This window comes from Crocuta crocuta, unplaced genomic scaffold, assembly GCF_008692635.1.
Source record: "Crocuta crocuta isolate KB4526 unplaced genomic scaffold, BGI_CrCroc_1.0 scaffold1097, whole genome shotgun sequence".
In the NCBI taxonomy this organism is placed as follows: Eukaryota; Metazoa; Chordata; class Mammalia; order Carnivora; family Hyaenidae; genus Crocuta; species Crocuta crocuta.
Window position 1 is genome coordinate 208,853 of NW_027532638.1, and position 22,763 is coordinate 231,615.

The 22,763-nt window shown below is 47.7% G+C and overlaps 5 non-coding genes across 5 annotated transcripts; 1 reads left to right on the plus strand and 4 right to left on the minus strand.

Moving 5' to 3' along the window:
* Window positions 1–1,469: 1,469 nt before the first annotated feature.
* TRNAF-GAA (transfer RNA phenylalanine (anticodon GAA)) lies at window positions 1,470–1,556 on the minus strand. The gene has a single exon. It is a non-coding gene; the product is annotated as a tRNA-Phe (tRNA).
* A 5,803-nt stretch (window positions 1,557–7,359) lies between these two features.
* Window positions 7,360–7,453, minus strand: TRNAI-UAU (transfer RNA isoleucine (anticodon UAU)). The gene is made up of 2 exons: window positions 7,416–7,453; window positions 7,360–7,395 (listed from the first exon to the last, which is right to left on the minus strand). It is a non-coding gene; the product is annotated as a tRNA-Ile (tRNA).
* A 2,949-nt stretch (window positions 7,454–10,402) lies between these two features.
* TRNAT-CGU (transfer RNA threonine (anticodon CGU)) lies at window positions 10,403–10,475 on the minus strand. Its single transcript has one exon. It is a non-coding gene; the product is annotated as a tRNA-Thr (tRNA).
* An 8,760-nt stretch (window positions 10,476–19,235) lies between these two features.
* On the plus strand, window positions 19,236–19,341 carry TRNAL-CAA (transfer RNA leucine (anticodon CAA)). The gene is made up of 2 exons: window positions 19,236–19,273; window positions 19,296–19,341. It is a non-coding gene; the product is annotated as a tRNA-Leu (tRNA).
* Window positions 19,342–22,269: 2,928 nt separating this feature from the next.
* TRNAL-CAA (transfer RNA leucine (anticodon CAA)) lies at window positions 22,270–22,375 on the minus strand. The gene is made up of 2 exons: window positions 22,338–22,375; window positions 22,270–22,315 (listed from the first exon to the last, which is right to left on the minus strand). It is a non-coding gene; the product is annotated as a tRNA-Leu (tRNA).
* Between the last annotated feature and the right edge of the window lie 388 nt (window positions 22,376–22,763).

A 22,763-nucleotide genomic window follows, 5' to 3' on the forward strand; every position in this document is an offset into this window, starting at 1 on the left:
CACCCGCACCCCGCGTCCCGGGCCCCCGGGGTCCGCAGGCAAAGCCACTGCGACGCACCTCGCTCGTTTCCCGGCCTTGAAACGTCCAAAGGATTGCCCTGGACTCCTTCCTCGGCGGACAAACGGAGTTTGCAAGGCGGCCTGGCTCCCTGACTTTTCTGTCTCCGCCCCAGGGTTTCGGGGCCGCTCACAGGCGCCCCCCACTCGCTCTCCTACAGAAACCAGCCCGTTCCCGACTGGTGAAACCTAGGATGTAGGTCAGCTGCCTTCACCCCACCCCACCTTCAGTTACCTTCCCAGGTAGACTGAAGGTCCCACGTCCAACAACTGTATTTTTCTGTACCTGCTTTTAAATGAAATAGTGCATCTGAAGGTAGTCATTCCGGATCAGAAGGGCTCATGAAAAGAGCTGTCCTTCAACACAATGGTATAGAACGAATCTCCATCGATCCTAGACTCTAACTACCCTCAAATCCTCCTCAAAGGCCACCAGAGCGCTTATCTTCTCGTTTGTCCTCCCCAAAATATCCTATCCATAGTCAAGCATACCTTTAATATCCCCTACTATATCCTTGGCAATACACAATGTAGCATCTGCAGCAAATGTAAGAGAATTTCACATGATGCATGTTATGTTTCAGATTAGATTCCGTTAATTATCCAGCACTGTCTTGGAAAAAATAATAAATCAATATCCACAATTCCTATGATATTTTACAGCATATATATAGTCACATATAATCTTAAATACTACTAAAAGTCAATTAATGTTTAAACTATCATTCTCGCCTTTCTGCACAGTGAAATGACGCGCTAGGACTGTCCATACAGCTGAAAACCAAGATGCTGTATAAAGTAAGCAAAACTACTCACGGGTTCAAAGTACTGAGCATGCAGGTCCGGGTTGCCCCCGACACCAAGTGAAAGCAGAAACAGAGGTAATTAAGTGAAGAACTGAAAGTGCTTTGCCCTGATTCTTATAGATGGAATTAATAACATCCCAGTGCTCTGGAAAGGGCACTGAGCTCCCTTTCTTCACCTCCAGGAACTGCTGGACGCTGTGGAGGAACTTGGGTGTATAGATGTACAGCTGCATTATCCAGAGTTTACAAAGGCCCTTTCCAGTAAGGTAGGGTGAACGTATGACGTTCCTTTCCACATTAATAGCGCCGTGGACTTAACTTATCTGAATGTGACTGACATTTGGTATGGGTCCATCTTCACGGTTTAGGGCGCCAATCAGTAGTAGGAAAGTCAACAACTTTTTCAAAAAAAAAAAAAAAGGGGGTTCCTGCTTTTGTGCAGGAACCGTGCATGAACTGTGCAGAAGTTCATGCCTGTTAGAAACTTGGCAAGTACCTTCTCCCAATCTGTCATCTCTCTCTTTAACTCTGTCGACAGTGTGTTTTTCTGAGCAGAAGTGTTTAATGTCAATGTCATTAAATCCATCAACTTGTTGCCTTATATTTTGAGCTTTTTGAGGTCNCCGGGATCGAACCAGGGACCTTTAGATCTTCAGTCTAACGCTCTCCCAACTGAGCTATCTCGGCAAGCCCTGGGACTACTTTTTGTCAATTACTCCTTAAATAAGCTTTTGTAAACAACCTACTTGCCTTTTAGAAGGCTATATTTCAGGAAAGTAAGTAAATTTGTTGTGTTGTTTTCTGAAAATGTTACATTTCTCCCATTTCAAAAATAATCGTACCAACATAAAAATCAGACCATGGGGTCACTATATCGTACGCCTGAAACTAATACAACACCGTATGTTAACTATACAAAAAAAAAAAGTTAAAAAATTTACACAATGTGTGAACATATTCAAGTTTTCCTGAGTATTATAGGAAGAACGGAAAAAAGGTGATAAAAAATTTTATATAGGGTTTCTAATGACATGAATTAGATAGCCGTAGGGGTGTAGTGATTCAAAGCTTCTTGGAAGAATTCAAGAAAACAGCATTTGGGGTAATTTCTAGTTTGGACCTCAAACATTTTTTATTCTTTTAGTTGTTTTTATTCCTTTTCCCTTTCATTTTATGAAGGTATAAATTACATAGAGTTCGCAAATCCTAAGCGCACACCTTGATGATTTTTACGAGTTTACACCCTGTGTAAGCACCTCAGTGCCGCCAGACTCCCTCTCGTTTGCTGTCCTCCCAAAGTCAGCCACTGGTCCGGGCCCTCACTGGATGTGCTGTCTTTATTTTGTGTCTTAAACACATTAAATCAAATTGAATCTGCATTCTTATGTCTGGCTTCTTTCACTCAATATCGTCTTTGAGATTCATCTGTGTTTTTATCTGTGAAAACAGTTTGTTCCGTTACATCAACTTCCATTTGGTTACATCACAACTTACCTGTTCGTTCTACTTGTTCATTCTAATGCTGATGGTGGGCATGTGGTTTCCAGTTCTAGGCTACAGAAGCCATCGAACCCTCTCGTGGGCGGTTTTAGGTGGACATAACCACTCATTCATCAGATAAATAGATAGATACATAAATAGACACAAAGATACATACATAGAGAAGTACATAGATACACAGATAGAAGTATGAAATTGCTGGGTCACAGGATATATGTATGTTTAACTTTATTAGATGTTGCTGAATAGTTTTCCAAAATACATGCATTACGTGTATACACTATTAACAACCATGGATGAGGCTTTTGGTTACGTCATAGACTAGCCAGTACTGGATATTTTCAGTCATTCTAATTTTGGCTATTCAGTCCAGAATGTAGTGCAGTTTCTTTGTGATTTTCACATGTATTTTTTTGATGACTAATGATACTGATTATTAACAGGGGGGAGAACAAGATATTTTTGGTGTTTCTTTTTGTTGTTTAAAATATTTACGTTATGGAAGTATATATTATTTGGATAATTGAAAAAATAGTAATTTAGCATACCCTGTATCAAAAATTATATGAGCTATTTGCAGTCCGCAAGCCCCACCTCCTATGTAATGCAAAACATCATAGTATTTATGTACAGACAAGGCCAAACACAAATCTTTTCTCTTTTGCCCCAACCTGCTAGTAAGACCAACCTCGGACCCCTCCCCCTCCCTCCTTGCCAAGTTCTTGTCCTTTGTCTCATGAGCGATTAGCTAAGATGCGAACTATTTGCCCCTCTGTTCCCCCGGTTCAATGATTCAAGAAAGACTCACGGGACTCAGCCTATAGTTGTTCTCATAGCTATGATTTATTATAGCAAAAGGAAACAAAGCAAAGTGAGCAAAGGGAAAAGGCACCCGGAGCAAAGTCTGGGGGGAACCAGGTGCGCGTCACAGAGGACAGGCTTAATTCCCACAGCCAAAAACTGTGACAAGACAGGCAAAATGTCCACCAGGGAATTTCCCTAGAGCCCAGTGTCCAAATACCAGTGCGGGGAGGGCGAGACTGCCTGGCATATATCGAAATTTCAGACCCAGGAAGAAAGCGGGTGTTCAGTATGAACTGTATGGTTTGCATGAATAGCTTAGGCAAGGGGGGCCGCTCCTGCCATTTGGGAAATGGTGGGAACTCTCTTAATCTAAGTTCCCAGATGCCAGCCATGGGCCAATCTTGCAAGCAGGCCTAAGGCCTGCAGTCCCAGGCCTGCTGTGCAACCTCTGTCTGTACAATCCCCTTGAAAGTAGTTAGACACGCAAATGAACACTTCCCAGTCATCTGATTGGAACCTCTCCAGTGGGAGCTGTGTCCGATTCCCTATCAAAGTCTGAGGCAGACCGCCCTGCAGAGAAGGCTGCGATCCAGCATTCTGGAGCACTCTCCTGATCACGAGGGCCGGAAGAAAGTCCATGTCCTCATCTATCTGGCTTTTGTCTTTGGCAATTTGGTGTCCCGAGTCACGCAGGAGTAATAGCCCACCTGGGACACTCGTCCCATCCACCCATGCCTGCCGTGGTCCTTTCCTGATGGCTGCTCTGGGGTCAATCCCAGGAGCCCAGCCCCTGACACAGGTGCAGGTAAGGATCTAATTTCGCTTCTTTGTTTGGGAGTTATTTCGCTCTGGCTCCTAGCCTTGATATTATGGGTAACTCCAAATCCACCCCAAACGCCCTTCAGAAGTCCCCCCCCCCCCACCGCACACTTTAGGGCACTGTGGTGACAATTCAGTTCATTTCCTCCCCTAAATGGCAGAATTTAACTCCTGCAACTATCTCATTTTAGTATCCCCTTGATTATTTAAGATAACAAAGTCTTTCCACTTTTGATTCTGACCTGAGCCAAAGTCTGGCGCTTAACTGACTGAGCCACCCAGGTGTCCCCGTAACTTTGTAAAATGTGAGAAACATATAACTGCACCAAATGTTCCTTCCTCAGAGCTCTCCCTTTGCAAAGATTGTGTTTCCCAGGCAGCTGAACTAACTTGTGTTCGAATGAAACTCTTTTCCTTTCTCTTTAAAGATTTTTAATAAGCTTATTCAATTTGCATCCAGAACATAAAGCAATGACCTGTGCTCAGGGACCTGGGGGCTGGGAGACAGGACCAGGAAGGACCTTGATCCTCACAAATACTCACAACCAAGGGAATGTATTATCTAGGCAAAACAATAAAAACTCACAAAATTGTTTCATGAACTATAATTTGGATGTGACAGAAGACACGAAAGTAGGCCATACTTAAGTTATGAATAAAATTGCTTACAGAGCTTTTTAAGGATATGGATCTTTTCAGTTTGTACCAGAAATAGAAATGGAAACTGGGGAGAAATACGCAAAGAGTAAAGAGATCCAAAGGTCAAAATTGTGAGAAAAGTTTCTTCTTCAACTATTTAAAATTCTATCACTCCATAAAAAGCCAAAAAATTTATTGGACACATATGAAGAGGGAAATTTATGAAGTAGAATATTTGGCCCCTCTTCTTTTTTAAAAAATTTTAATGTTTATTTATTATTTTGAGAGAGAGCGAGCAAGCGGGGGAAGGGCAGGGAGAGAGGGAGGCACAGAATCCAAAGCAGGCTCCAGGCTCTGAGCTGTCAGCACAGAGCCCGATGTGGGGCTCAAACTCCCAGACCATGAAATTATGACCTGAGCTAAAGTTGGACGCTTAACCGACTGAGCTGCTCAGGTGCCCCTTCCTCTCTCTCTCTCTCTTTTTTTTAAATTTTATTTTAGAGAGAGGATGCACACCGGCTGGGGAGAGGGGCAGAGGGAGAGAGAGAGAATCTTAAACAGGCTCCACACCCAGAGCCCAACATGGGGCCCGGCATGGGCTGGATCCCAGGACTCTCGGACCATGACCTGAACCAAAACCAAGAGTTGGACACTCGACTGACCGAGCCACCCAGGTGCCCCTACATGGCCTTTTCTGATGGGATGTGAGGTCTCATGTGGTGATTCTGCTACACTGGGGCCTGAACACACTCATTCCCAGTTCTATTTCTCAGCCAAGTATATAAATCAATCCTTAGTTGGCAGAAGCGTACGTCAACTCTAGAAAAACCTTGAGCTACAGTGTTTAAAATACCCAATATTTTCACCAGGAACAGCCAACAGAAACCCGGACTCTTCCCTTGTCATTGTTCCCATCTAACCACCTTACTTCTTCCTCTTTCCTTTTTTTATCTTCCTTTTCTCTTCCCAAAGTTCTGAATTTCTCCTACTGCACCGTTTTGAGATTCTATAGGTATTTTTGAGCATTTTCTACATGTCACACAATCAAAAGTTTAGGAAAAAAAAAGTCATGGTAATTGTCCTTAATAAGCTAACTCGTAGGAAAGATGGTGTTTACGATGAGCTAAATGTGAATTTAGTGCTGCAAATTATCGATGAGGAAGAGAGGAGAAGCCACCAGACCTGTTCCTGGGCCACGAAGGAGGAGCAGGCATCTGGCACCGGGACCGGGTGAAGAGAGTGTCCAGGCAGAGAAAGGACTCAAACAGGCCTGGGCACCGCACTGGCGCATCCCTGTTCTGACCTCTGACCTCACATTCTTTAGTGAAAAAAACCTCGAGACAGAACAAAACTCCCTTGTTAATGTTGTTCATTTCTCAGTATCTACATTTAACCTTCGTTTTGCTAAGATAAAGAAATTACATCAATAAAACAAAATAAAATCTCACCCTAAGGGGTTAAGGGGGGGCAGAGGGGGCAAAAGATCAGAGACCACCCAGCCCTGGGCAGGAAGGCTCTGGAGCCGCTTCCCTGAGCCTCTGGTGATTTCACACGGGTCCCCGAACATCCTCAGTCACAGTCCTACCTGGTACCACATGTAACATCACGTCAGGTAGTAGCTTTGTAAACATTATCGAAGAGGCTCTTTGCGGAAAAACAGGCCGCAGTGAGCTTCTAGGGCCCCACGGTGAGGCCTGGGCCTGACTTAGCCGTGTGGGTCCGACTTGCCTCCCTGTGTCCTTTGCGCCTCTGCCTACCTGCCACTCGCTCAGAGGCCTCCGTCACCTCCCGGTGCAATGACAGAGCCCTCCCAGCACACTTTCCGGTGCCTCCCGTCCCTTTATCCGGTTTTTATTTTTCTCTAGAAGGCACGCGGCCACTTTGGTTGCATATACACGTCTANCACTGGAACTGGGCCTCCAGAGCGCAGAGGCTTGTTTCACGCGGGAACCTCGACACACAGCGTGGAGCCGGCAGAACAGGAGGCCACAGCTGCTAAGCGGCCGCATTTGAAATAGCGCAGCAGAGGGGGTGGGTTTGGGGCTGATGATTTCCCCACGTGTTGATGTTACAGACCTGAGGGGGTTAAGGTCACAGAGGTGTCCGGGTCAGCAGGATGCCTGGCTCTGGGTTCAAACGAGAGCACCAGGTGTGCGAGAGGCTGTGATCAAGGAACGAATGTCACACAAAGAACCGACGGCGGAACCACAGGGAATGTCGTATTTAAGGAACCGAAGAGGCGGAGGCCTGAGGCAGAACAAGCCCGGGANTCAGGATGAATGCAGTTCTGCCAACAGGCCTTGTCTGTTTCCTGATGACGTTGGGAGCCTCGCTGCCGGCGGCCAGCCGACGCGACTCACGCCCCACGGAGATGTCACAGGTGGAATCCGGCCACCTAACCGCGCGCGCCCTGCGGCGTCCGAGCCAGGATGCGGGGGCCCCCGGCGCTCCGCTGCCCCCTCGGTTCCCAAAGAGCCGCGGATTCGTTTAAGGAAAGGAGCGGGTAAAGGATGAGGGGGCCTCCTCGGCAGGTGGCTGCGAGGTCCCCTGATCCAGGAGAAGCGAATTTGCTTGGATAAATTCAATTTACCTCCTTCTGGTTTGTGGTTTCGTCCTGTTCGAAAACTACCGACTGCCCGCCATATCCGCGGTCTCGCCATGGAAAATAAAACCAGCGCCCTCCGGAAAATGCACCCGAATAAAAGCAGTGTGAAGTCGCACAGGGAAGAAAACATGCTCCAGGTGAGGCTCGAACTCACAACCTCGGCATCACCCGCACACGTACTGCTGTATAAGTACCGCGCGCTAACCGATTGCGCCACTGGAGCGCCTGCTCGCGGCTCCCGGGCGCTTGCTACACGGCCTACGCAGGGGCGTCGGCCGCTGGGGAGCGGGCCCGGGCCCCCCCCGCCCCGCGCTCTCCGGCCCCGCCCCCGNAAAAAAAAGTATCTGTCCCAGGATTACGTGTGATGTTTCCTTGTCGTGCGATTTTAGTCCTTTTTAATTTAAACCACTCCTCCCTCTTCCTTGGTGTTTCATGAGCTTGCTAATTTTTAGGGGTCCAGGACAGTCATTCTGTGGCAGACACATGTGTTGGGTTTGGCTAATGTCTCCTCTTGTCTGTAAGTGACTCTGCCTTCTTGGAACTTCACGTCCACCTGTCACGATGTCAATCTGGTCATCACTGGTGATCTTAACTTTGGTCACTTGATCAAGATGGAGTCTCAAGTTTTTCAACCATGTCTTACTATTTTTCCTTTCACCATGAATAAATGTCTTTCTGCCCATTATTTTAGCATGTATTGATTAATTTTGCTTAAATCACTAACTGCCTATGGTTTTCAAATGGGAAGTTTCTAACTCTTAGATCTATTAGAGAATACTGTATTCCATTATAAGGAAAGGCTTTTTATTTCTTTCCATTTAAAAGACAGTTGTCCATACCACTGTAGTCTCATTCTGTGGATTTACATATTAATCAAAAAGTTATAAAGCTTGGGGCGCCTGAGTGGCTCAGTTGGTTGAGTGTCGGACTGTTGATTTCAGCTCTGGTCATGATCTCATGGTTTGTAGGATCAAGCACACACACACCACCACCCTGCTGGTCACACACTCTCTCTTTCTCTCTCAATAAATAAATATTTTTAAGTTATAAAGCTTTACATTGATTTTTAAAAATTAATTCTCAAATAGATTCAGATTTAGTGAGCGGACATTTCTCCAAAGTCTATTCTTTTGGCTTCATCATCTTTCACACTTTGTCATACCTTGACCATGCATGATGTTACAAATTTTATCTTGCAGTTTCCTGGGCCTTGATCCTGGCTACACACACACACACACACACACACACACACACCCCAGTGGAAGCCATTGACTTATATAACCCAAAACGAGGGCAAACATTCGCCTTGGGGACTAAGATGCAATGCTCACAATTGTCTGCTTCATACACACAGAGGCCAAAGAGAATTCATATGAAAATAGAAAAATTCAGTCTTTCTTTTGGATTGTTGGGGGTCTCGTTCCACCAGAGATCTGTTGTTGGGAGGCACACTTCATTTCTCTCTAGTTCTGTGCCAAGTGAGACAGGGAGACAGCTTGGAGTTTCAGGATCACAATTAGAAGCCGTGTTTTGTGTCTTTTCCTTATTCTGGGAAGTAGTCTTTCCCGTCACCCTCCACTCTTCTTTCCATCCCTTTCCTCTGCTCTGCCAAATCTGGCCTTCAGGACATGAGCAGAGCTCTCCATCCTTTCCCTCTGCTCCCCCAGACCCGGCCTTCAGGACAGGACCTGAGCGCTCTGAGGCCCAGCTGCAAAGTGCAGCTTTCTGTTTACAAAGCAGCTCTGGAACAGAGGCTATTTCTGAATCGGGAAAGAAATGCACTGGCGTATTACTTTTGATGGAGGAATTAAAGATCATTAATAGTGCTTGTTATATTTAGCAAAAAAGTTTTACTTTTTCCCCTAAATTGCTGAATAATAGTTTCCTTAGGAGCGATAACTATGGACACAGAACTTCCTATCTACTACCAAGAAGTGCTGTCTTAGTAAGAAAAAGAGACAAAAAAGTCATCATTTACTGGACCTTATACATATGCTATAATAAAGGTATACAAGTGGTATTAGAAAAAGCAATGCTCACCTAGATTGAGGGTAAAGCGACCCAGGAGCCGAATCCTGAATGATGGGGAGGACTTTGCCCGAACAAGGGTTGGGGGTGTATTTTGAGCAGAGAGAGCAGGGTCCACAAAGTCACAAACAACTAACGAACCCTGGAGACTCTGAGGAACAGCCAGTCCTTAGCTGGAAGCAGCAGAAAGCTGACTGATTTTAATGGAAATGAATCAGATGTGTCTTCTACAGCCGATAGCACACTTTCCAAACACCTTGCAATGGGAGGTGTGCTGGGTTGTTTCAAGAATCCAAAGTACTTTTTGGAGAAACATATTTGTGGCTTATAGGTATTGCTATATTATTAATTATTTAATACGAATGTGGTGTAGGGAAATTCCATCATTTGAATCTCTCATGTGGATTTTGAGTTTAGCAACATATGTAAGCCATTCAGATGATGGGGGCGGCCAATTCCAATTATGAGATAACAAAATGAGGCCAGAAGGAAGAGTCACAGATTTGGTAGAGTCTTTATTGGGGCTGAGTTGCTGTCTTTGTTCTTCTGGATTCGCCGACCTTGGCTTCTTGACCTTGGCTTCTTGACCTTCGGAGCACGTTTATACCTCCTAAGGTACTAGCAAAGTCACCACACTCTGGGTCCAGTCTTCATAAAGCTGGGCTTCACTCAACACACCTTTGCGAGCACAAACTAGGGCCCCACTTTGCCAGCCTCTGAGATGCAGTGGTCAATCAGATGTGACTCCGTCAGCGGGGGAGTTTGGCGCCCCCTAGTAAGTGCAATAAGCTGGATGATTATAATACGATTCCTGTAGGCCCCCAGCGGCGACGAGCCAGGACGCAAGGGTGGGACTGAAGCTCCGTACACACTGCCCGGTCGGCTCCTATTGGCAGTAGTGACACTGATGGCGCCTCACGTTTTTCTGCACCTGAATTTCAGGTGTTCCCAACACTGCAGTAGCTGCATTTCTATTATTAGGAGGAACTCCCTTCAGTTTTAGAAGTTCCTCCTTTTGTTTGCAGCAATTTTCTGAGAGTACAGAACATAGACTGTCAGTTCATTTCTAGTTTTTGATTCCACTGTCAAGGAACATTTCTTTTGAAATCGTCTACCAAGGATGGAAAAAGCTCTCAGAGAGTGGAGGCCCCAGTGAGATTCGAACTCACGACCCCTGGTTTACGAGACCAGTGCTCTAACCCCTGAGCTACGGAGCCCCGTTGACGAGCCGTTTAACTCCTTCTCCTAAGACTGATTATATAGTCAAATGTTTGGGTTCCTGTTTTTTGCTCAGCGTTTGGAAATTTGATGTTGCACCCTCATTCCCTTTCCGACTTTCTGCGCGACAGTTTTCACATCAGAGAGGCTGTTTGGGGACTGGAACCGGACCCGCAGCACCTCAAAGTAAGGAGGCGGGGGTCAGGAAGGAACCCCTCCCCGCCCCGAAGCCGCGGGCCTCCGACCCAAGCCCGCAGCAGGTGCGCCCGGCGCAAGCAAGGACCGCTTCCCTCTGGACGCTCGCGGCTCGGTCACTGGCTTTCACAGAGACGGGTGCATCTTCATGACAAACCCAAACCGAGAACACCTTGACTGCACTCATTAAAACGACCCGGAAAAACAAGATTCAGGGGTTGGGAAGAAGGAGGTGGGCTCTGCGCGTTCGCGCGAGACTCTGGAATCGGTGCTCCACGCTGCAGGGGAGAGGCTGTGCGAGCCATGCAAGCGGGGCCGGGCGGCCAGCCCTGCAGAGGGACCCACGGGGTGGGACAACCACGGCCACGCGCAGGCGCAGCACCGCCTGTGTGCCCTGGGGGCGCGTCGCGAACGCCCACGCTAGGAAACCGACGCAAAGGGACGGGCGTATCCGTGAAGGTGAGAGTGCGGGCAGCGGAGGGGGCTCGTTGTTACCACTCGCTCCGGGCGCCTTGCAGAACCTCCTGGGACTGAAGATCCGCCTCCGGCCTCCAGAGGAGCCAGTGTGTTCAAATTCACCGAAGGCCTCACCTTGCCTGCGCTTAAGACCCTGTCGACCGAAGCTCCTCGTCATCGCCCGAGTATCCAGGCCCCAGGGGGGGCAGACGGTCCCAGCCAGCGCTTTGCAGGTTTTTTCTGATTCCATCCAGTATTTATGTACAGCGCTCACTTCCTGCTTCTAGCACCCAAACACACGTGTAACGTCGATGAATCAAACACAGGCCTGTTAAGTTCACAGAAATCACCTGAACTTCTTTTGGGGCGGGGGCATTTTTTAATGATCTTAAGTTCCCTCAGTGCGCACTCTGCCTCCTCTGGCTTCAGAGACAAAGGCCTGTACGCATTCGTTCGACTCGGCATTTACTCACAGGGGGGCCTCCGGGCTGCATTCTGTGAAGGACCCTTGCCTTTTCCCGAGTTCCCAGTAGGTAGCGCGGCTTGCGTGCAAATCTCCACCGCACAGGGCCTGTGGGACAGACTCCTCACCTGCAAATGCAGTCGTATTGCGAGTGTTTTTGCAGCTCAGCGAGGGCCTACAAAAAACCACAGTTCTAGAAGGGACGAGCCCAGATAAGCGCTCTTTCTCCCAGCCTGAGTCTCCGGAAGTCAGCAGACCCTTGCGTGGAACTCACATGAAAGACATCAGGGGCAGGAACTCAGAACTGACTCCGGTCTACTCGTTAAGAAGGGGGCGTAGTCAGAAACTGAGAAAGGAAGAAGAGAATACAGTTGGGAGGGAGATAGCAAGGAGGGGGAAAAGGAGAAAACAGACCTCTGCCGCCATCAAGTCCCCAAATTGTTGGCCATATTCCCGAAAGTGCCCCGACCTGCCCTCTCCCAGGCCCGAGTCTCCAGCTGGGACTCAATGTCGGCCCGCGTTCCACTTGCTAACACCGCACTGAGGCACTAAATATCCACGCAGGACCTCACGTGGTGCTTACAGATTTTTAGAAGAAAACCGTATTTAATATGGGAAAGGCCATAAAATGCCAGTAAGCGAAAACAGCCGAGTACGAAACGACATGTTATGATCACAGTTTTATTCTAAACACCTTGCTCAGAAAATCTTGGAAGGAAATAAATCAACAGAGTGGTGAGTCTCTGTTGACTTTTGAACTGATGTTTAAAGCCTTCTACAGTTAGGTTGTGATGCTTGTTCAATTATAAAAATGACAAGATACTAGAGTAATATTTCCCTGTGTTTGGCTTAGCCTGTCTTACGGTAACTGTGATTTGAGGAGCTAAATGATTCAGGAACTCCATAAATGTAGGACCCGGCCCTTTGACTCTGTGATACTAACCTAGAGAATTAACTTTCCCTACTGTTGTTAAACATGTTCTCCTCCTTCTAATGTGGGAAATCTTGGCCTAACTGGAATTTGTTTTTTTGTAAGTTTTTTCCTTTTTGTTTTGTTTTTTGAGAGAGAGCGAGAAAGAGCATGAGCAGGGGAGGGGCAGAGAGGGAGAGAGAGAATTCCAAGGAGGCTCAGCACTGTCAGCACATAGCCAGACATGGGGCTCAAACTCATGAACCGTGAGATCATGACCTGAGCCAAAACCAAGAGTCAGATACTTAAGGCTCTGAGCCACCCAGGCGCCCCTAGAATTTGTTTTAACAAGTGTTTTCAGAGCAACCATCGGATTGATCTCCAAATTTAGAGTTAGGTTCAAGAGGGGAAATTGGGGGCCTCTACTTCTCTCTGGCCACCTCTCATCTGCCAGGACCTTCCACTGGATCAAAATAGGAACTGAGGGAGTGGGCAGAAGAGCCCATCTGATCCAGCCTTCCGGGACAGGAAAGCAGGGCAGAGAACAGGTCTGGGGGGGCAAGTGAAGAATGGTCCGCACCCTGACATAACTGCGGTGATAGGGCTCGGGGAGGGTTGGTCAAGTCACGAACTTCTGTCTTGTATAGACCGTGGTTAATAGGGTAGGTTGAAGCTTGAGCAGCTGATAAGTAGTATTTACGTCTAAACAGTTTGAATGAGCCCGAATTGGGAGTACAGCCTTGCCGTAGGTCGCCCGCTTCCTGCCACGGAGTGAGGAAGAAGGCGTGAGGTCTAGGTCCCTTCTCACGGACGCAGCCCAGGGAGACTGGTAGGTGAAAGGCAGCTCTTCTGTTAAATAAGGCTGGTTCTGGAGATGATGTTGTGGGGTGTCTGGCTTCATTCCAAACACCAGCTCAGGCTGCAATGCCGTATCTCCTGGCTCTGACAGCCCTGCTCTAGGCCTAATCGGGTCTGTTTCTCTCGGGGACCCTGTGAGCTACGTAAATAATGTTTTGGAGATCTCATTCTGATTATGCCAGTGGAATGGATTCTCTTTTTTAAATGCACGATCCTGCCTCACATCTGAGTGTTGGAATGCTCCCTAATACAGGGGTGTGCAAAGTTGCCAGTCAAGAAACATCACTGTCCACAGAGAGGTAAGCTCCTTCCAGATGTAATTAAATGCAGTCCCACCTTCCCTGAGGAATTGTCACCACAAGCCATCAATCACAGAATTAAACAAGATGCCCACTGATGTAACTGATTTACTTCTGGCATCAGCTCCCTCTCTTGGAACACAGCGGACTGGTGGTAAACATTTATGGACAGCGCTGCTCTGCCGACCATACTCTGAGGGGCTGTGCTCGGTTTGATGTCCTTATTGTCACTTGCCCTCAACAGGGCTGACAGTATCCACACGCCTTTGTCTGACCTTGGCCTGATGGGCAGTGGGTTAGTTCCACTGGACTGAGAGCTCACACACAAGGCGGAGAGAGGGTCCTGATTTTGTAGCAGCTCCTTTGCGGGCACGTGGCCAACAGGACTCAACTGGATCCAGGACACCTCTCCTTACAACTAAGAGCCAGTGTGGCTTCTGGTGGCCTTACTACTGGGTAAGATGTAGTGAAGCAAATGCTTTTGCCTCCTCTTTTATGGGATGAAAAGGAGGCAGCAGGAGCCAGGAAGGTATACACACACTTCTAGCTAGGCATAAATAACCGAAACTGCGTCCCAAAAGGCATGGGAGAGAAGGTCACGGACAAGAACATCAGGGATTCCATAAAAGAGACACTCTGTTCTAGTTCTGGGAAGAGACAGAACAGAAGGACACCTTTGGTCCACCGAGCCCACCTGTATGGGGAATGTGGACGTAGATTTATCACTCTCTCGAGTAGAGAAAGGGAATAAAGCACACCCCAGTGTGGAGAAGGGAAGCAATGTGCCTACGTCTCTGCCTTTCACAAACCCGTACGCCCCAGATCCACCCCCCGCCCCACCCCAGGTCATGCTTGTCCGCAAGCAGCAGCTAATCTAGAATAGAGAGAAATGGCAAGCCCGAGAAGCCTGGAGTTGGTTCACTCCTCTGGTTGGACATGAACAACACCAATCACTTCTCGGCCTTTTGGCTAAGATCAAGTGTAGGACATGAACAACAAATAACAAAAGAAACAGAAGCTCTAACCTTGTCCCCCAGAAGAACAACAAGGAACCGGGTTCCCAGTGCACTCTGAATACAGACCACAGAACAGCGATTAGAGCAAGAGTTGGCAAGTTCTTCCTATAAAGGGCCAGATGGCCAACATCTCAGGCCTTGTGTGCTATAGTCTCTGTCACAACTACTCAGCTCCAGATTGAAGCTCAAAACTTGTCACATATAAGTAATACATAAGCGAGTAAGCATGGCTGTGTTCTTCCAGCAGTTTACTTATGACACTGAAATTAGAATTTCATATAATCTTCACAGGTCACGAAAGATTCTCTTGATATTTCCAACCATTCTGAAATGTACATTTCAGCTCTCAGGCCATGCACACATGGCCCGCGGGGTGTGGTTTGCTGACCCCGGAACAGAATCCAGTAGAGAATGTCAAATACAAGTGAATACACACTCTCAAAGTCTGGTTTGCAGTGTGAGTGTGGGAGCCCGACAGTGACCACAAGAAAGTGTGGTTAGGGACGCGGGGATGTGCCTGCACACGGGGCTCCCTGCCTGGGCAAGGCATTCCTGCAAACAGGATGCTCTGCCAGGAGGCCTGCACACAATATCCAAGTTTAATGGTCCGCTCGCACACGAGGGAACATGCCCTCCTTAGAAGTAAGGAGGAGGCTAGAGTTGTGAGCAGGCCTCTTAGTAAACACGTTGTGGTCGCTTCCTCCCTTTGCTCCCCCCTGTCCTTGAAATGTGTTTGGCTACTTGCCCTGAATTGGTAAAGAAATGCAGCTTGTAGGTTTCAGTTTGTATCCAGTTACCGGGGTATAAAATAAACCGCAAGAGGGGCTTGCGTAGAATTGTTCCTCCGGCCGGAGTTGTGTCTGTGTCTGTCTTTTGTGTGTGTCTTGTCCTTTGTGTCATTTCGTCCACAACAGTGAGCTCCATTATTTGGATTTCTTTTCTTTTCCTTTTTGTCTTGTTCCTTTCATTGTCATATTATTGTATTTGCTATTACTATTGTTTACGTTACTATGGCTACATAACAAATGACCCCTCAAACCAAGGGCTAACAGCAATTACTACATGGGTTTCGATTTAAAAAAATATATGGCCCACATAGGTGGCCCATCTGTGTTCGGCTCAGGAGACAGCTCACCAGCCGGGGCCAGGGTCCAAATGCTCACTGGCTCCCAAGTACACTGAGGAACCACCTGAAATCTTTCTGGGATCTGACCCAAGGTTTCACGACTGCATCCTTGATTTCCTCTCTAGACCACATTTTCCTAGAAGATTTCTTAACTGTAATGTTGTCCATCATCTGGAGAAGCTGGCGATGTGGGGCAGTTTTATGGCTGGATATCCAGCAAGTCCTTTATAGTTAACCATTCTTTCTTTAGTTTATCTGTCTCGTATCTCATTTTACCATAGGCATCTAGGAAAAGCCTGGAGACACCTTCAGACATTGTCTGGAAATGTTCTTAGCTGAATCTCCAAATTCATCAGGCACATCTTCTATTTTTTCACATTTACCACAGTAACCATGCTGGTAAACTTATTGCCATTAGACAGCAATGCGGGACTTGAACTTACAACCCCAAGATCAAAAATCACATGCTGGGGCGCCTGGGTGGCTTAGTCGGTTAAGCGTCCGACTTTCGCTTAGGTCATGATCTCGCGGTTCGTGGGTTCGAGCCCCGCGTCGGGCTCTGTGCTGACTGCCAGCTCAGAGCCTGGAGCCTGTTTCAGTCTGTGACTCCCTCTCTCTCTGACCCTCCTCTGCTCACGCTCTCTCTCTCTCTCTCTCTCTCCTAGAAATAAATAAAAAAAAAATAAAAAAAAAATAAAAAAAAAATCACATGCTGTACTGAGTGAGCCGGCAGGCGCCCCTTCTCTAGTTCCTAATAGCATTTTTCCTCACCCTCCTTTAACGTCCCTGACCCTGGGATTAGGCTCCAGGACCGGCCAACAGGAAGAAACTGTCTTCAGGAGTTTTCAGTATCTTTCTCCTCAAGGTCTTTCCAGTTTCTCTCAGCTGCCCAGCCTTAAGGTCACAAGCTCTAGGACTGGTTATCGTTTATGGGTAACAAATTCTGCATTAGCTTGTAGCCATTCTGAATTTTTTGCTCCTCAGTCCCAGATTCTCCCTCTTTGCCTACTTTGTGGAAGTGGATATGAATCCTTTCAATACTTTTCTTCACGGCCAACTGGCAGTGAAGCTTTGTCAGCAGAGGGCGGCCGAGAGTCATCGCAGGAGGAAATGGTGCTGCTTCCTGGTCCCCTGGCACCCCCTTTAGTGCCCTCAGTGAGAGACCCCTCCAAGGAAAGCAAGAAGATGGATTTCCAGCAAGTTCCTGGAGGCAGATTTCTAGCAAGTTCTGCCAGAACAACACCACAGTGATTTCTCGGCTGTATCCTCCACAGCAAGGTCTAGATCTTAGCTGGGGGTGAAGTGAGGGGTAGAGAGCTCATCCTTCTGGGCTTTATCTCAGCCCTCTCTTCCCCAGAGCTTTCTCGGCCCGGGGGTGGTGACTGCTCACTATGTCTGCTCTTCACAAAGTCTTCAGAGTTCTCTTTACTTTTCCCAGCCGACTCCTTTTCCTCTGACCCTCCCTTTAGTTACTAATTCTTTACATTAAAACTTGCCCTGCTCATTATAAGAGAAACAAGCTCTGGGGATATAATGTAAAACACATCAACCAGAGTTAGCAATGCTGAAATATGTATTTGAAAATTGCTGAGAGAGTAGCCTTAAAAGTCTTCATCACAAGGAAAAAAATGTCACAATGTGAGGTGACGGATGTTGGCTCAAGTTACTGTGGTCATCATTTTGCAATCTGTTCCTATATCGAATCATTACGCTGCCCATCTTGAACTTACACGGTGTTATAGGTCAACCATATCTCGATAAAACTTGAAGACGTAAATAAATAAACAACCAAACAACTTTTCCTGCCAAATTACTGTGCGGTGTCTCCCTCCTGACTGGACCAAGACTGAAACCCACCGACCTAGTGCCACATAAAAATATCACATTAAAACTTAATGGCTTAACTGACACCACAGTTCTCATTTATTCTCTCCCAGACCTGGGGGGTGGGTTTGGGGGGATCTGGGCAGGGGACAGACGTCACAGCTTGTTTCTGCCCCTGGTTTCTGGAGACCCCCTGGAGGACTGTGCAGCCAGGGGCAGGAAATGACGCGAAGGACCATTCCCCCACATGCCCGGCAGCCGCCTCAGGTCCCCTCGGCAGGATGTCTCCCTGTGGCCCAGGCTGGGCTTCCTTGCGGCCTGGTGGCTGGGTTCTGAGGATAAACGTCCCGAGGCAGCGCCGTCGGAAGTACTGGGAGCCAGCACCGGGGTCCAGTAGCATCAGTGCCAAGCATCACAGATCTACCCAGAGCCAATGAGGCAGAGCTCGGTCCCCTGTTCTCGAAGGAAATGTGTCAAAATCGCATTAAAGGAAGAGCTCGAAGCATGAAATACCTTGGTACGGCCATCTTTGGAAAATGCTATCTGTCACAGGCGTTCCGTATGTCTGGGCTCAGAATCCTCTACTGCTTCAGATTTCACGTATCCAATTTCCCCTGAACTTGTAAAGAAAAAACTTGGGGAACATAAAATAAAATTAATAACAAAGAGGTGTCAGGAAATATACTACCCAGGAGTTCATGAGATACTGGCCGTGCTGTGCAGGAACCCACCTATGGAAGACAGTTGGATTGTGGCATATTTTCAGCTGCAGTTCCATATCACAGGACATTCAAAATAATACCTACTTTCAAGTGTCTCCGATATTTTAAACCTGTACTCAGAAGTTTTCATCCCACAGGAAAAAAATATTTATGTAGACTTCAAACAGGGATAGGAAGCATTAGTGCAAAAAATTCAATATATGTGCTAATATTCAACATATGTGCACTTCATTTTGGATACTGTTGTAATTGCCCCGCTGAAATATAATCACATTAAAAAGTAAAATCTACAAATAATAACCTAACTTTTAAAAAAGGTATTACCCACGCAGTTGTAGAGTAATGGATGAAGAATCACAGATTTAAAAGTGATGTCTTACCAATTTAAGTGTGCTATGTAGATTTTAGACCCTTGCAGTCTGATTACAGAAACCCGTGGATACGCCTATTTGTCGGAATTTTAAATTGCTTCTCTCCTTCATAAATTAGTCCTAGAGCAGTAGTTGCAACAAGGTTTGTCCTCCCCTCCCCTTCCCTTTGCTATTTCATTTTCACAGTCAGCGATACGTATTTTCCCAGCCCCCCAACACCAACATGTTTCAGAATAGCTGCTGCCACGCCAGGTGGGTCATTCTTACTGCAAAGCATCTGAGAGTCCTGCAGCAGGAGGGACAGGATTCTTCTGCGGCGGCGAGGCGACCCCGCGGGGCTGTGGGGCGAAGCGTGGCTCTGGGCGCCGCGCGCCTCGGTGTTCGCGCTGCCGAGTCCGGGGCTCCCGCCTGGGCCGCGAACCCCCGCAGCGGCCTCTGCGCAGGGCGCGCGGGCACAGAGCCGCGGGGCGGGAGCAGACGCGCCTGAAGTAGGACATTTGGGCGCGCGAGCGTCGCGGTGTCAGGATGGCCGAGTGGTCTAAGGCGCCAGACTCAAGTTCCGCTTCCCGTGCTCGGGGTTTCTGGTCTCCGCATGGAGGCGTGGGTTCGAATCCCACTTCTGACACTACACGTTTTGTTGCCCGCCCGCCATCGGCCAAGTGTCCACAAACGGAAACTCCCTAATTAGGGGACACTGGGATGTTTTCAGAGACTTTTGGACGCTACCCCTCCCCTCCTCCCTGAAACTAGAACCGTGAGCTGGCCGAGGATCAGTCATCCGCACGCAGGAGGGCTCTTGGCTGCGGAGACGTTTACGGAATCCGCACGCGGAAGAGAATCTGTTCCCCGGTTCTGTCCCAAGTCTGCAATGCCACCTGTGAACTCGGAGCGAAAGCCCCTAAGTCAGCAATAGCAGAGAGATGGTCCTGCTGTTCAAATACGCTAACAGGTTTAGTAGCTGCCCCTGAGATGTTATCTCAGAATTGTGTGATTTAGAGGTCTTTCCTTTTTTGAAGCTAAAAAAATGCATTCTGTAAAGTTCTGCACAGGCTAAAATCTTGGTCTGAAAATTCGGATCTTAGATTTTTGCAGCTTTGCTATTTATTGAATGGGTTTGTCTGCCTGTATGGCTATTGACTTACTACCCCCCAACTTCTCTGGTAGGGACGTACCTCGGCGGGACCCCAGCTCAGCTCCTCCGCTGGCCTCGCCTGGGAGAGTCTTGGTAGCATTTTTTTCTGGGTTCAAAACAGAGATCTCTCTGACACACAATACTGTGTAAGCCCAATATTGTGTAACACTTAGGGTGTACAAGACGGTTCTAGCTGGCCACATAACGATCATTGCTTCCAATGCTGAGAACAATCAGGATCTAGTTTCTTGACAAGTTTAATGTTTATGACACAGCTTTGTCATCTCTAATCACTGTGCTGTGTATTTGGGCTCCAGGACTCACTTACCTACTAGTTGCAAATATACACCCTAGACTATCTCTCTTCCATCCCCTACCCCCCAGCTCCTGGATTCCACCACTTCACTCTCTGCTGTCACAATTTTTTTTTAATTCCCCATATCTCCTATATGTCGTATTTGTGTTTCTCTCTCCAACGTATCTAACATAGCATAATATACTCAGGGTCTATCCATGTTGATTCAAATGAGGGAATTTCCTTTTTGTCCCTCATGCTTGCATAGTCTTCTATTATATATGTATAAGATCTTATATCATATATATACTATACATACTATAATATATATATCTCACATCCTTATCCATTCATGCACTGACAAAGGCTGCTTCCATATCTAGGCTATTGCAAATAACACTGCACTAAACATGCGAGTGCGTATGTTTCTTCAATACTGTTTTTATTTCCTTTGAATACATACCCAGAAGTGGGGTTTCTGTGTCATAGGATAGTTCTGTTTTTATTTATTTTTTCCGAGGAACCTCCATCCTGTTTCCCGCAGTGGCTGCACCCGTTGACCTCCCCACCAGCAGGGCGCAGGACCCCCGTTCCTCCACACCCTCCCCAACACTTGTTATCTCTTGTCTTCCTGAGGCGTGAGGTGATATCTCCTCGTGCGTTTGATTTGCATTTCCCCGACAGTTAGTGATGCTGAGCACCTTTTCATTTACCTCTTGTCCCTTTGGACGTTGTCTTTGGGGAAATGTCCATTTAGTTCCTCCGCCCATTTTTAAAATAAGATCGGTTATTATTTGGTTATGAAGTTGTAGGAGTTCTTTACAGTTTTGAATAGTAACCGCTATCCAATTCATGGTTTGCAAATTTCTTCCCTCGTTGTGTAGGTCGCCTTTTTATTCAGTTCATTGTCTCTTTTGCTGTGCAGAATAGCTTCTTTTCTAAAGAATAATATCGAATACTTTAGAGAGGAGGAAGAAGAAAAGGTTGGATAACCCGGCATGACAGGGGAAGAACACAATGCAACAATGTACAACTGAGAGTAAGCTTTCAGGGGCGATAACAGAAATGACCAGGGACAGCCACGTGTGACTAATTTACTTCTTTGAATTCGGAGTCTCCCTTCCCCTCCCCGAGATGTTTTGCTTCCCTTTTTACAGGCTCCTTCTCACCTCTACAAATGTATCTGCACCTACCTAGCCTGCTCCACCTTTCCGCTGAAATCATAAAACCCTAAATTATTTTGCTCCATTCTCCATTTTTATCTTCTTTTAAATCATTGTTCTGAATTGGGACAGCTCGTTTTTCTGTTACGGAGTGTTCTTGCTGTGTTTCAAAGCACCCACAGTATACTTCGGGCTAGATAGGGGAACCTAAAAAGTAAAACAAAATAAAAATCATTTTGCAACGTTCTCTTCCCTCCGTGAAGTCCCCAACAGCTGCTCAAAGACCAGGAGTCCCGGGCTCTGAGGCTCCCTCTTGCCAGGAAACTGTTCCGGAGCTTGACAGAAAAAGCGGAAGCGAGGCTCTGAGTATTTGTCACCTTCCGCAATGTGTCATTTCTTACTAACCCTGAACGATAGCAGCATATCTATTTTATTTATTTATTTATTTCTAGGAGAGAGAGAGACAGCGTGAGCAGGGGAGGGTCAGAGAGAGAGGGAGTCACAGACTCCAAAACAGGCTCCAGGCTCCGAGCTGACAGTCAGCACAGAGCCCGACGCGGGGCTCGAACCCACGAACCGCGAGATCATGACCTAAGCGAAAGTCGGACGCTTAACCGACTAAGCCACCCAGGCGCCCCAGCATAAGGTATTTTGATACTATTTTTGAATGCAAAAGGCAAAGCCAAGAAGTGAATGTATTTACTTTTATTGGATACCTTTCTCACCACTATAAAAACACAAACGCTGCAAATCGATTCTCATGGTTGTTTCTTTCACTCCCTTCTGTGGGAGAAAGCAGCGAAGGTCCCGCTATTCCAACCTGTCTTACAGTTTAACTTGCTTCCAGCTTACGCATTCCTTGCTCGCTGACCTAGGTCCCTGGGTCTGTCCCCTTGTTTGGGGCGAGAGTGAGACCTGGGATCAAAGGTTGATGAAAAGTAAGGCAAGAACCAAAATGAGCGCTGTCAGAAGTGGGATTCGAACCCACGCCTCCATGCGGAGACCAGAAGCCTCAGTGAGGGAAGCGGAAGCTTGAGTCTGGCGCCTTAGACCACTCGGCCATCCTGACCCGCTGCACGGCGCACCCAGCAGGGACTGGCAAGGACCGAGGCCCTTCTGTGCACGAAGGGGCGGGGCTCTGTTTCTAGAAGGTGCGGGGGCGAACGTCCTGCAAAACCTGAAAGCAGGAGCGCCCCGGCGGCGCGGGGAGCTGCGCGCTGGCGACGGGGCGAACGCGCGCGCCCCGGGGTCGGGCTGGGGGTGCGGCTGCAAGTGCGACCGGCGCCGGGTTGCGACAGCCGTGTCTCGGGGGCTTTTCCTGGACGGTCACGGGCCCTCCCGCGCCGCCATCTGCACGCGCGGAGCGGGACCCGGGGGGCAGCGGTGCTGGGCGTCTCACCGGTTCCCGCAGGGCGCGCGGGGCCTCGGGTCCCCGCCCCAGGAGGCCCCCGCGCCCA